A 13223-nucleotide genomic window follows, 5' to 3' on the forward strand; every position below is an offset into this window, starting at 1 on the left:
CTGGTGACAAACATCATCATGTCCCAAATGACACAAGTTCAAATTCAAATTTCAAACAGTTTTTGCAGGGAGTACAGTTTTTTTTAACTGCTTCCTAAATATGGTATTGCGAAAAGATTGAGAAAAGATTTTATTATTAGAATTAGGAGAAGATTTTATTATTAGAAAGGTTATGGTGATGTTTATTTCAATAAATCTGATTTAAAGGCTCAGGATAAATTCAGCTCACAAATACCACACTGCAACAATGGTGTTGTAATGCCAGCTTATGTAAAATTCATTGGAAAAAGTTCACGTATTCTCTAAGAATGCAAGTATTGAGCTAAAAGGGACTGAAGAATCTGAATAGGTGGGCAGAGAATAACTATGCAGCAAACAAATGAGAGGCCAAACAAAAGCTCCTTCAACTTTGCACACATAAACTCCTTAGCTAAGCCACAGTAAAAATTGCCAAGACTCAACTAAAGCACTTTTTAATTCCTTCACAAAAAAGGGCTTGATACACAATAAAGCTGCTGGGCCCAGGGGCAACACCACGTCTCCAAATTGTGTGTTCCCATAAATGCAAAACATGAGCAAACTCAGCTCTTGTGCAGATCAGATCAGCCAGGCCAGCTGTTATGCAACTGGGCCTTGGCTGACAAAATGTGCAGCAGCAGCACGCATTTCTTCCTGCTCTGTATCGCCACCATTCTCCCCTCTTATATCTGATCAGCGTGGTTGCAAAACTAAGTCTAAAACACCAGACAGGACTGTAAACAGTAAAGTGAGTGATGTCCATGATAAGGTGTTCTGGAGACACAAGCCAAAGTTAGTCAAAACACTGAGCTGCTCTGAGGCTTGTGTCATGTAACCTTGCTGCATAACCCAACAGGATATTTCTTCATTTTGAACAGCTTGTGTGAATGAATGTATTAATCTATGAGTGAATGAGCAAATGGGTGAATGACAGAGATTAAAAAAGACCTGGGAAGCAATGACATTAAGAAAGACAAGGGAAACTACCTAGATGTGGAGAATGTGGCAGTGCAATCACTTGCAAATCTACCAGTTCATCATGGGGACTGGAAAGTCCTGAAAATTACAGTGACTGAAAAGACGAGGGCGAAGAGACTGTGTGAGATCAACTGAAAGAGCGAGTGCTGCTCACAAGACTTTTGGGGTCGGCTGAGTTGGTGTCAGCTGAGTCTCACTGATAAAGGAGCAGTGTTCTATGGAGCATAGGGCGACCCATTTGTTTTTGAGCTCCAGGAAAAGCCTCTATGACAAAAATCATTAGGACATCAAATGGAGCTTTAAAATGATCAAAACAGAACAGAAAGCATAATATTTGAACCAGAGCCACATAACAACTGGTCTATTTGAATATAACTGTCAATATACAGTACATGTGTCATCTAGATAAAGAAGCAAACATGACAGAAGGTTTACTGTTCAGTATGTTGATCAGCAGTCGTTGGTTTGTGTCTGAGTAGGCAGTCAGTAGGGTTCAGCAGCTCCTGGCATACCACTGTCAGGGCTACTGAGCCACTCAGCTGCCCACTGTCCACTGCCTGAGTGAATGCTGAGCTCTGTTTTTCTGCCCTGATGCTCTGGAACACTGGGCGCAGGCTTTGTACTGCCGTCAGCACAACAGCACTGACTGTAAACATCAGTTTCACCCATTAAAGGTAACCGGACATCAACAACAAACTCACCCACAAATGACATGTGCCATGGAAAACACCACTACCTCACTCAAACTGGGCTTACATACTGTACAAAATAGGATTTACTTTGCATTAGACAGTAAACCGCTGAGAGGGGAAAAAAGCCTCTATCAGAGCTTTGTTCTGCCTTATGAAAAAAACAACCTAAACTTTTATGTGCACAACTTCAGCACAACTTTTATCTGCCCCTTGTGAACTGAAAATAGTCACTACTGTTAAAGTGTTAAAAACAGGAAACAGGAGGGTCATGATGCCAACTTATTCCTCAAAAACGGAATGTAAGGGCATGCTGCTAGGCTACATACACAGAGGCCAAATCTGGTTACATCTGATCATCTAACTTACTTTTGTGATATGCTACTACTAATGACAGTGAAGTGCAGCCTTAAAACCTGCTCATGAACCTATTGAATTCAACAAAAGATAATGGACTTAACATTACATAACTTTGCCAGGTGTGTGATTAACAAAAAAGCTATAGCTAAACAACAGCACTCGGTATACCTGACACCTGCGATGATCTTTTCACTTCATCTTTCCATGCAACTGCTCAGTAAGCAGCCAAAGCAACAGTTTAATGACATTCATCTGGCCTGTGGTCAGTCTTAAGAATAAGGAGCAGGCACTGATGACACATCAACCCTTCCAGACACGGTAACCAAACTCCACCAAAATAAATATTCATTTGTCCTCTTTCCTGGAATGCTTTAGCACAGGGAAACAGTAAAAAAAAAAATATATATAACAAAACAAAACCTATCCAAGTTTCCGGGCCAGCTAAAACAACGGTGCATGTCTAACATAGACTGCAAGAACGTCGTCCTACAGTCTCTATGGTGACAGGATATGCCCGGACACACCTCAGCTGGCCAAGCCATGAGTAATGGTTCCTGGAATTTGGCTGGAGATTTTATTTGCTTTCCATGTAGGCCATGAGAGAAAATATAATAAAAAAAACAATACATGGTTACTCAATCCCTTCCTGCATACACAGCAAACGCTTTGCCTTTGGACAACAGGCAGTGTGGACAAGGACATGGGTACGGAAAACAAGACCATTTTTGCTCAGGAAGGGAGATTCAGGAAAGCCAGGAGTTCCGAGGGGACACATGATACATATCAAGACTACAAAAGGTTGCGTGGTGCATGTATTTGTGCAGAATGTACTGACGGGCAAGAAAACAAGAGGGCTGGCAGGCAGCCCAGCCATTATCTGGCTTGAACCTGTGACATAAAAAAAACAACTTAAATATAGCTGCAAGCACAAGCCAAGCAAATACAGGAAAATGAGCTCTGCTTGGATATACCTTTTTTAAGTTTGAGTGGAACACCTATGAAGTAATCGCAACTTTGACAATTCAAGTACAGCTGAAGGTTTTATTGCATTAATTGATTAGTAGTTGTTTCAGACATTTTTCTAGAAGAAATTCTCCATTCTCTAGTTTTACCTTCTCAAATGTGTGAATTTGGTGCTTTATTCTGTTTAATATCACTGTAATAGTGAATATCTTTGGGTTTGTCACATTCTTATTCTATAATGTTTAATAGATCAACCAATTAGATCAAGAAAATGTGACAACAATGATTAGCTGCAGCCCTGGTATTTCATCACATCGATGAAAAAATCATTGCAAACTCAAATCTTGTCGTACAACAGTTGTGCTTCTTGTTCTGCAACAAGGCCTACAGTGATCTTGTACACACAGAGGCATTAAAGGGGAAAGATACCACAGGATAAACAGTAAACAAATACTTATTTTCACACAGTGGGTTTCCTTCAATTGCCCAACCCTAATGTTGACATGATTTGAGAAAAACAATTCCAATGAACTATTTTCATAACATTCACACCAAACAACAACAAACATGAGCAGGTCTGACTTTGCACTAGGCATGTCTTTTGCTTTTAAGGGCTCATCTGCAGTGAATGTGCAATAACACTTGTTGGTAATTGATAGCAAGAATACAACACAGTAAGAGTAAATACCGGCCTACACGATAAAGGAACTGACATTTACGGCAAAGAAGAAGTGAAAGAGTAGAATTTAATTTACTCTGCATTTTCTGTATGTGCATGACAGATAGCATGACTGTGGTACAAGAAGGGAGGTGGAGTTAGTCCACCAATGTACTGCAATATAGTACCACAAAACAGTTACAGCATTGGATGAAGTAAGAAACACCCTCACCCAAAGGCAAAGCTTTTGTAACACAGCAACAGCTCTGATGCAATGTTTCTATTAATTAACAGCCGTTCACAAGAACTAAAGAGAGCAAGTTCCAGAGGACAGGAACTGATCTGATGGTAAATGTTACGGTATTTAAAGTTTTACAAAAAACAAAATGCCACAAACACACGGCTTCTCGGTTTGTTAGACAAGACCATTCTCCTGTTGCTGTCACAATGCAGACGGTTTAAAAAAGAAAAAAAAAAAACTTCCCAGGTGTGTTACTTTTTGGAAAATGCCATTTTCTTATCTAGTGAATCCTGCAAGTGAGATGAGGGTCAGTCTGCTATGGGTAAGATGAAAATCCTTGTCCCCTAGGTGTCCTGGGACCAACACTACCACAGAACACTTCCTCGGGAGCAGTGTGACATCTCCGGAGCTTATGAAAATGGTTGTGTAATAGAGATAGCAACCACCCAGAGGTAAGCCTCTGCTATTTTTATCAGCTGGCTTTTCGGGCGGCTGGGAAAATGGGAACATTTTGGTCGCGGGCACTTAAGATTAAGATACTTGATGAGGACAGCTTTGAGTAGATGTCAAAACATACCGCTAAACAACGCACAGGAAAGCTGAGGCGCACCGGTCGATCGGGCTGTAGTTCCTATTCAAATGATTCACAAGAGGAGTGACTAAGTGTAAAAGAAATGCTTGACATATTCTATTCATAGCTCGACTTATTCTAATGTTTGAGTGCAGAACAAACTATGCCTTTTGGTGGTGTCAAGACAAACAAATGAGTCAGCATGACTTACACATTTGGTCCGAGTTACAAAACAGCAGTGTACACAGAAGGGATACCAGCGTGTCAGCAAGTACTTCCTAAGACACTCTAATTTCCCTTGTAACATTTAAGTATCTTTCAGTAACTCACAGACGCAGTCACACAGCTAAATGAGGCCTACTGTCAAACAACATCCACTACATTCATTCATTTAGATGATGCTTTTATCCAAAGCGAATTACAACATGTGCATTCAACCATGAGGATACAACCCAACAACTGTAAATCAAGCAAGTCCATCAAACTTCATCAAACACAATAAAATGCTTTAAGTGCTACATTTAGAACAATATGAAAATAAGACATAGAGAGAGAATACAGTGGGCTTGCTTTTCTTTCTTTCCTTTTCATTTAGATTTATTTATGGGGTCAAGGTGCAGTTTGAACAGGTGAGTTTTCAGTCTGCAACAAGCCAGGACCACAAACAGTCATGGTTTTGTTGAGCGGTAGCTGGGCCCCCCTCATAGTGAAGGCGACTGGCAGTAGCTGAGCACAGTGGATGGGCTGGGGTGAATTTGATCATGTGCTCCATGTAAGACGGGCCTGAGCCAACAGACAACCAAAAACAGGGTTCATTAACAGGAATGCTGCCTCACTTCAAGCCCTCTCTGACGCTGCCCTCTGATTTTTTCTCTGAAAAGACCAAATACATATTGCATAACAAATACACGCCAGTCTTGACGTCAGATACAAACAAACCAGGCTTGGAGTGACTGCTGCAGGCAGGGGGTGTGACGTCATTTATCCAATGTTTGGTGGCAAAAATCATTACGAGTTACCACCCACCACCTCAGGCAATCCTGGGCTCTGACCTGTTGGGAACATTATCACAGGGATTGAGATCAGACACATTTTTGTTGGACATTGTCCACCATGTGCCTGCCAATTATTAATTGGACTTATTGGGTCATGTCCAATGTTGCTTGCAAAGAGGATGTTAGGATGCTGCCTAGTGGACAACAAGGAAAGAACATTTGAGGGGCCATTAGGCCCCACCCTATCACCAGCACCGGCAGGATGCCAGTGCTGCAAAATGAAAGATAACGTCACGTTCATTCCTGAAACAGGTTGTTGCAGACACACGACCCGTTTCTGAAAATAATGGTCCTGACACACAAGACTTTGCTAGGATTTGTTTACATAATTTCTAGGTGAATAGCTAATAGAGAAAGAGGTATAGAGAACAGCATATGGAGAGGAAAATTCCCTCTGGTTTTCATTTCAGAGAGTGAAGCTATAAACCCCAAACTAGGTCATCGACAAGGATGGGGGGAGAGCAGGAGGAAAGCTACTGAGCAGGCAGCTAGAAAAATTGTGAGTTTCTTCTGACTGACTCAAAAAAAAAAAAAGACACTGGTGTTAAGATACACAAAACAAAACCTGTCTTAATTATATTTTCATACATGAGAACTAACAGGTTACAATTCAGACAGGCTATACTGGTTTATCAGGGTACTAGTGTTAATCAGAAAGAAAGAAAATGATTCATGCTTGTAACCAAGAGGGGAGAATTCTTTCCACCATGCTCTGTGGATCTTCAGAAACACCGGGGTGATCCAATACTAACACCAAAACCTTTGAAATGGCTGTGATTTAGTGGTTTTTTGGGTTCAGAGACACTTATAACCAAACTCAGTTATATCTTGTTTCTGAATGGCAGAGCTTTGAGACATTACGGTGTATGGGACTTGTGCCTTTAAGAATCAGGAGTCCTTGTTACTCGTTAACATATGCTGTGTAGGGATGCAAATTTCAATGCTTTTAAAGCTTTATTTAAAAAACTTGCTCGGGCCATTTCCGCTGCACAGCCCAAGGAAATTTGGTATTTAAATAGTGTACACAAATAATTTGAAAAAATATTTGAATCATACATGAAAGTAAATGCTTTCACTTAATTACTGCTCCCACTCAACCTGTCATTATTTAACAAGTATGACCAACCAAAATTCATGTAAAGAGTAAAACATAATGATGTGCAATTTACAGGCTTTATTTTACTTTACTTAAGAGAAAAAATAGCTGCCAGGTTCATTGTCACTTAGTTCATTTTTGATCAGTCAATATTAACACAGTGATTAACTGACCATCAATTTACCATAAACATTCACAGCTGTGTTTATCATCCCTTCCACAGTATTGGAAGCCCAATCAATGGCAGTACGACCTTAGTTTGGCCCATTAGCCTTTTCAACAAAACTGGTTTCACTATGACTCACGTCACTTTTTGAATCAATATGTACAGAGGGCGCATATGAATGGGGAGCCATGCACGTGAACTTAAGTAGGTGAAACCACTCTTAGAGTAAGATCCTATAAAGAGCCTCCACGTCCCTGTTCTCCATAGCTGGACCAACCAGTTATGCACACCGCACCGCAACACGACAGGGATGCTGCGGACCCAGCCTCCAGTGTTGATACAGTACTATTACTAATCTATTTGCAAAGTGCTCAACATGGTAATTGCTATACTTTAATAGACTTTAAATGTTTTCATCTGCTGTCACATTTTAAGAGAAAGAAATGAAAATGCAGCTCGTGATGTAAAAGGTTCATCACAGCAAATCAGGGGTAATCACAGCACTACCTAAAGGCGGCCAAGATGAAATGTTTGTCCACCCATCAGGTCCCACAGCATCTGAGCGTAGGTGTAGACTGGATGTAGGGTAGGAGAGAGAACAAGCTCCTGATTGAACAGATGCAACAATAGAGGCTTTGGTCTGTACATGCCATACCACCCACTTCTCTCCTTCCAGTGATCTCACTGCTACAATGTGCATTGTAATGGCAGAACTGCCTGGAACTACCAACTTGGAGAGAGGAGGGGGACCATCTGCCAAGTACACAGACTTTATATAAATGTATGATCCTAAATATTTGGTGTGCCATGCAATATGCTAAACTATAGTACTTGGTTATGCATGCATGGCTGGATATATGTGCGCACCAGGGAGTAGAAAGCAGCAGGAGGGTGATCTGGCAGCTATCAAAACCATATGCATTTTTTCTGGTGTAAGGCTTACTGAGATACAACCTTGTCAAAGTAAGCTGTTACTCTGTCAGCTCATTAAAAGACATACAGGAACAGGAACAGACAATGATGCTCCCAAATGATGAAATGGAGTGATGTCTAAGGACACCTTTCACATTTGATTGTATCTGAATCCAGTATGGATTCCAGTCCCTTCTCAAATCAATTAAAGTTTTATTTGTACAATTTTCACATTTACAGAACAAACACAAACAGAAAGATCAACTTACAAAAAATACCATCTGTCACGGTAGGGTCTTACTGAATTCTAGTTTCAAAAGGAAAATAAGCAACACAAACATCCAAGTCATGACATAAAACAGATTTAAAACTATGGATATGAAATATGCCCCCCAAAAACAGCTGTGAAACAATGGTTTGAGAAACATGTGGCTGGGCATTTTGTGCAATGTGTCAACCACTTGGCCAGCCTATTTAAAGTTGATTTCCACCCATTTGAAGTGAAACATTACAGTATCTATTACATGTTTTTGTAGATGGTGCAGAATGTCCCCTGCAGTCACAAATATTTAGTGTGGACGAAAACATAAGGATGAAATAAATCATTACATAGATTCTCATGTCTACACATTATCTTTAAACTTTCAAGATGATGAACTGTGTCCAGGGTAAGTGGTGATTTCTGATCACTGCTCTTTATAGATTAATGGACTGCTCTAAGTGTGAGTATGGGGTGTATGTGGGGGTGCCTACAAATCTGGAAGGAAAAGAAGCATACATAATAGGGGAGGTTAATAAAGCTGTATGTCACCTACATTGTCATATACATGTCATATGACTGCAGAGTAGCACTGTCTCACACAAGGTAGTGTTACCTTTCTGTCCCTATTTGTTTGACAACACTCTTTCTGGATAAATATTTTAACCATAAGTTGAAAGCAAGAAGAAAAAGCTTTAACCAGCATTTAACAAAACTACATGTTATCAGAAAAACATGGCAGCAGGCATACACATACATGCAAAGACTGACGCAGTATATCGTACACATTCCTATTAATGTCACATCACTGCTGCACTGATCTGAGTCACTATCCATTGCCACACTGTAGCATAATTGCAGTATAAAATATGATAAAGGGTCATTGTGTAAAAGAATGTGCACAGACATTCATCTGTGTCTAGCAGAGTGAAGCAGCATGGGGGAGGGGAGCTGCTGGGGAAGCATCTCAACCTTGCAGCAGAAAAGAGGGTGAATGAGTGCCCCGGTGATCGTGAATGAAACCAGCTCCAGAATTTTCTCATAGGCTCACAGAGTCACGTGGTGGGGGTGGTACACTCCTTTATTAATGCTGTTTGAAGCAGCATGCCAGACGATAAGCTTCTCTCCCCCAGGCAGGTCATAACTCTTCCCTGTTTTTGGCACACGGCATCTAGCCGAGTAAGTGAATTACACACTGCAGGCAAAGCTCTGACAGATCCATTCAGAAGAGTGGTTGGAAATTCTCTGAATCAGAACAGACAGGTGCAATGCTGAGAAAAGCATACATAAACAGCTAATTCGGCAAATATTTCACTGGAACAGCATTACTAAATTTCCTTCTTGATATTAAATATTCCTCGAGGAGCTGTCTGAATAACTACCATGAATGAAGTGTAATCAGGTTTCAGTCTACTTCTCTGTACTCTTTTTCAGTTTACCACATGCCAAAAAAGATAGTGTGAAATGATTGACTTCTCTATTCAGGCAAGGCTGGCATGAAGGTGAATCTTGGCTGGTATAAAAGGTATACGCCTCTAGATGTGAGGCCAGTAGGTGAATATGAGTGCTGGACAAGCAAGTAGCTCACAGAGGGATTAAAACAATAGATAACACCCGGGATGCTTCTGTGCCAGAGAATTGGGCTGCAAAAGCCTTAACCAGACCTGGCCATAAGTGGGTCAGGACATGGTGAGACAGGATGTCACTGTGGCAGTGCTGCTCTGTGCTTAGCTAGATAAAGAGAGGGGGGGGACAGCAGGATGAGCCAAGTTTAGAAACACTGGCTTGGCAGTAAAGGGGCACAAAGCAATGGGTTGCCAATCTGACTCTTAGAAAAACATGCTAGGCACGATCCACGTGTAGACGGTTATAGGAGGCACAAAGAGCTCACAGTTCACGGTGCAAAAGAAGACAAAATAAGTAGACTGTACAGGGTGTGAATTCCCAAGTGCAGCAGCACCAAAACGTATCCTTTTGTAGAAAACCTACTGTTTACTCTCTGCAGTATGAAAAATATGAGGTCTTTCATCTAAAGCAGCTGGGTTTTGGTGCCACCATCTAACCAACTAAGAGGCAAAATAGACACAGATGCACGTCTAATGGACGCATGTACTTCCTTGAATAAAATGTCATTATTTGCATGATGTAAAGTCAGATTGACTTTTAAACGTTTCCCACAGGCAACCATAATCCAGTGTGAAAACTACTCTCACATGCCGTGTTGACAGAAGATGTTACATTAACCAATTTTAGGAGAGACTATAGAGGAACAGAAACGAAACTAAAATGTAGGCCAGAGCAGCAGCATAAGACACAATAAAAACGCGTCAAAGATAAGGTCCCCTATCAACTCACTAAATTGAGCTGAGAGTCAAGATTTTTTGTTAAAAAGCTCTGCATTTCACTACGGGTCCTGGTTCTTTCACCTGATAAACACCTCATACATATACAATAACTGAACTGTGACACAGAGCAGTTCGTGCAACCCTGGATTAAAGGAAAACAATCGTTTTCAGCAATACACTGAGGGTCTTATTAATGATCCTCCGGTAACAACATGTTATTGAGCAAAGAACAGGTTCCAGTGCAGTGCACCCTTTCATCCTTTGCTTTCACCTGAGTGGAACAGTGAGCGGGCCCCACAAAAAGGGACACACTGAAATCCAGACACTGAAGGTTGCTGCCCAGAGGCTACTGTGTTTGTAGGCAGAGCTTAGCCCAATAAGCAGCTAACACAGTCTGGGTCACTTTGCTTCTCCTCCTCCCTTTTGTCACTCGTCTTGCGGTATTTCTGCTTAGCCCTCTAAGTTATATGTATTCCTCCTCTGCTTCTCTGCTTCTTCATCTTTCAACTAATTTTTGTGCTATCTATGTATTAAACCGCATGTGTCTAGTGCTTTCGAGTCAGTTTTTCAACATTATAAGGTTTTACGCACGACACATTTCTGATTGCTATTACAAGTCTGTTGCCACGAAAACATTTAGTATGCAAAGCATATTGTTAATTGTTAATGTTGCTGCCACTGATAGAGGATTTAATTACTAAGAAGAAAACATGCTCTGTCGCTGATGGTGCCCGACAAGTCCAGCAGACATTACACTAGTATGGCAGTAGAGTTTCTTCTGGGACAGGGGCAGGTCCAAAGCGCTTTGTACTTGTGGATTAGCTACAGACCCATACGTTTCCATGGAGCAGGTTAGGTTACGACAGGCTTTGACTCACTTAATACCCTCTTTCTGCAGCATGCATACTAATCTGGGAGTTGAGGGACTTCAGGGATAGGTTTTGTCTTTTAAGCTCGACTGTAACTGACAACATCAAGTTAGCTGTTGTTTCCTGTTCCAGGGTTCGCCAGTTTTTTCCCCTTGTGGTAGCTGAAGTCATTCTTCATCTGTGGTTGTGTTGCAGAGGCAACTGTCCCTTCAGGCCTGAAACAACAGTGAGAGGGGTGTTGTGTTGTGCTTTTGACATTCCTATGTCACTCCCCGAGGATAGACTAGAGGCTCTGAGACTGGACTGCTGCGATAAAAGCAGCAACAGCATCGACTACATTTCCTGTTATTGAGATGCGGCTGCAGACTCAAGGGACCGCTGTGGCTGAGAATGATTTAAAAAAAAATAAATAAATAAGCGCTGCTGTACTTCCTTCCTTCAGTGATACTCCAAGCAGCTAAAAAACAACAACAACAAAAAAAACAGGGAGAGAGAGAGAGAGAAGAAAAGAAAAAGAAAGAAAAGGCCAAAGTGATAAGAGGGTATCAAGGTCAATACTAATACACATGAGTGTTTGTGTTTTTGGGCATCTCAAACAAACCCAGCCAGCTGCGGACAATGAGAACTGCTGTGATCCAGTTTAGTTTATCTACAGAGGAAGTTCAGAGTTTCCTATTAGGGTACATACTGAAGGTGCTGTGGTGTGCATTTCACTCTGGCGCCATTCTAATCTAGTCAGTACTTTTAGGAGCCGGCCCCTTAAGTGACATGCAATCCTCAACATCAGGCATTTCTGCAATAAATCATTTAGTGGAACATTACAGCAGAATCTTTAATTAAGTGTCATGTCTAGTTCCTAGCCCTTAATCACTGTTGTAACCTCAAAGTGCTTCACAATACGCACAAGCCAAAATCAAAACAAGTTCAGTAACACCACCCAATGACACAAGGGTAATGACAGTTTTCAATTTACTTCCTTGCTTTACTATGTCCAGATTCTGGTACAGATAGGTAACTTCATTCTAAAAATTAAACTTTTTTGCCATTAAAATAAATGCCAGATCAGTCTAATGTATTACATCGTAACTGTTGCAGTTAAAAATACAGACTGTAAAACCATCAGATTAGACTTCAACAGCCAGGTTTTGAGAGGAGTGTCAAATCTGCCAAAAACTGTCAAAACCGGGAATACTCAGAATACCATGTTCAAAGCAGGGTACGGTTACCACTGCAGAACAAAAACAGCTGAGGGGCATCGGAGATCCAAGCCTGACTTATGCAACAGTACATTCAGCCACAGCAGTGTTGGCCAGAGGTTGAAATACTTTGATGGCACCTGTCAGTGGGCCCAGTGGCTCCTCGAGGCTAAGTGAAGAGAGGCTGTTTTTCATCTACACTAAGAGGAATGCATTTAAAGGCTTTAACAGAGAAATGTAGAGACTTGGTTTTTACCCTCAGAAGAGTAAATGGGTATTTCACAGAACTGACAGTATCCAAACAACAGAGTCAAGTGGAGAGAGAACACCAAATTCCTCAAAGCACAATGTCAAATATAATCCCCCAACAGACGAACGGGAGAATTACTGGCAATACTTCAGCCTCTGACAGAGGAACTGGAGGGAAGAATATCAAGGTTGAACTAAGCTATGGCCCAATATAATAATGTGCATATCATTTGGAACTACTCTGCATAATGTATAAACCTGCCTGAACGATATGTAGACTTTTTACACATTGAAAGTAAAAGTGGTCTTGACATAGAGATGCTGATTATTGTTAACACAGTGAATAAAAAGCACACTGTATTACTTCTTCCTGATGGTTTCACACAAACGCAGGATGTTGTTACACTACTATACTGCAATGGCGACAGACCTGCTACAGAGGAAGTGAGAGGGGTGACATTTCACTGGGTTTTCAATAAAAAGAGCCAGCAAGTGTTGTGACGCACCATTAAGTCTGCTCTGCAGTGTCTGCAAAAATACTCACTGCAGAGAAAAGTCACAAGAAGAAAATAATCCAAATGCACCAAACTCAGCTTCT

The 13223-nt window shown here is 41.1% G+C and overlaps 1 protein-coding gene across 5 annotated transcripts in view; it reads right to left on the reverse strand.

Moving 5' to 3' along the window:
• The window catches only part of LOC143319122 (SEC14-like protein 1), a 31970-nt gene that overhangs the window by 14060 nt on the left and 4687 nt on the right, over positions 1–13223 (reverse strand). The window lies entirely within an intron of this gene.

Source organism: Chaetodon auriga, chromosome 4, assembly GCF_051107435.1.
Source record: "Chaetodon auriga isolate fChaAug3 chromosome 4, fChaAug3.hap1, whole genome shotgun sequence".
Lineage (NCBI taxonomy): Eukaryota > Metazoa > Chordata > Actinopteri > Chaetodontiformes > Chaetodontidae > Chaetodon > Chaetodon auriga.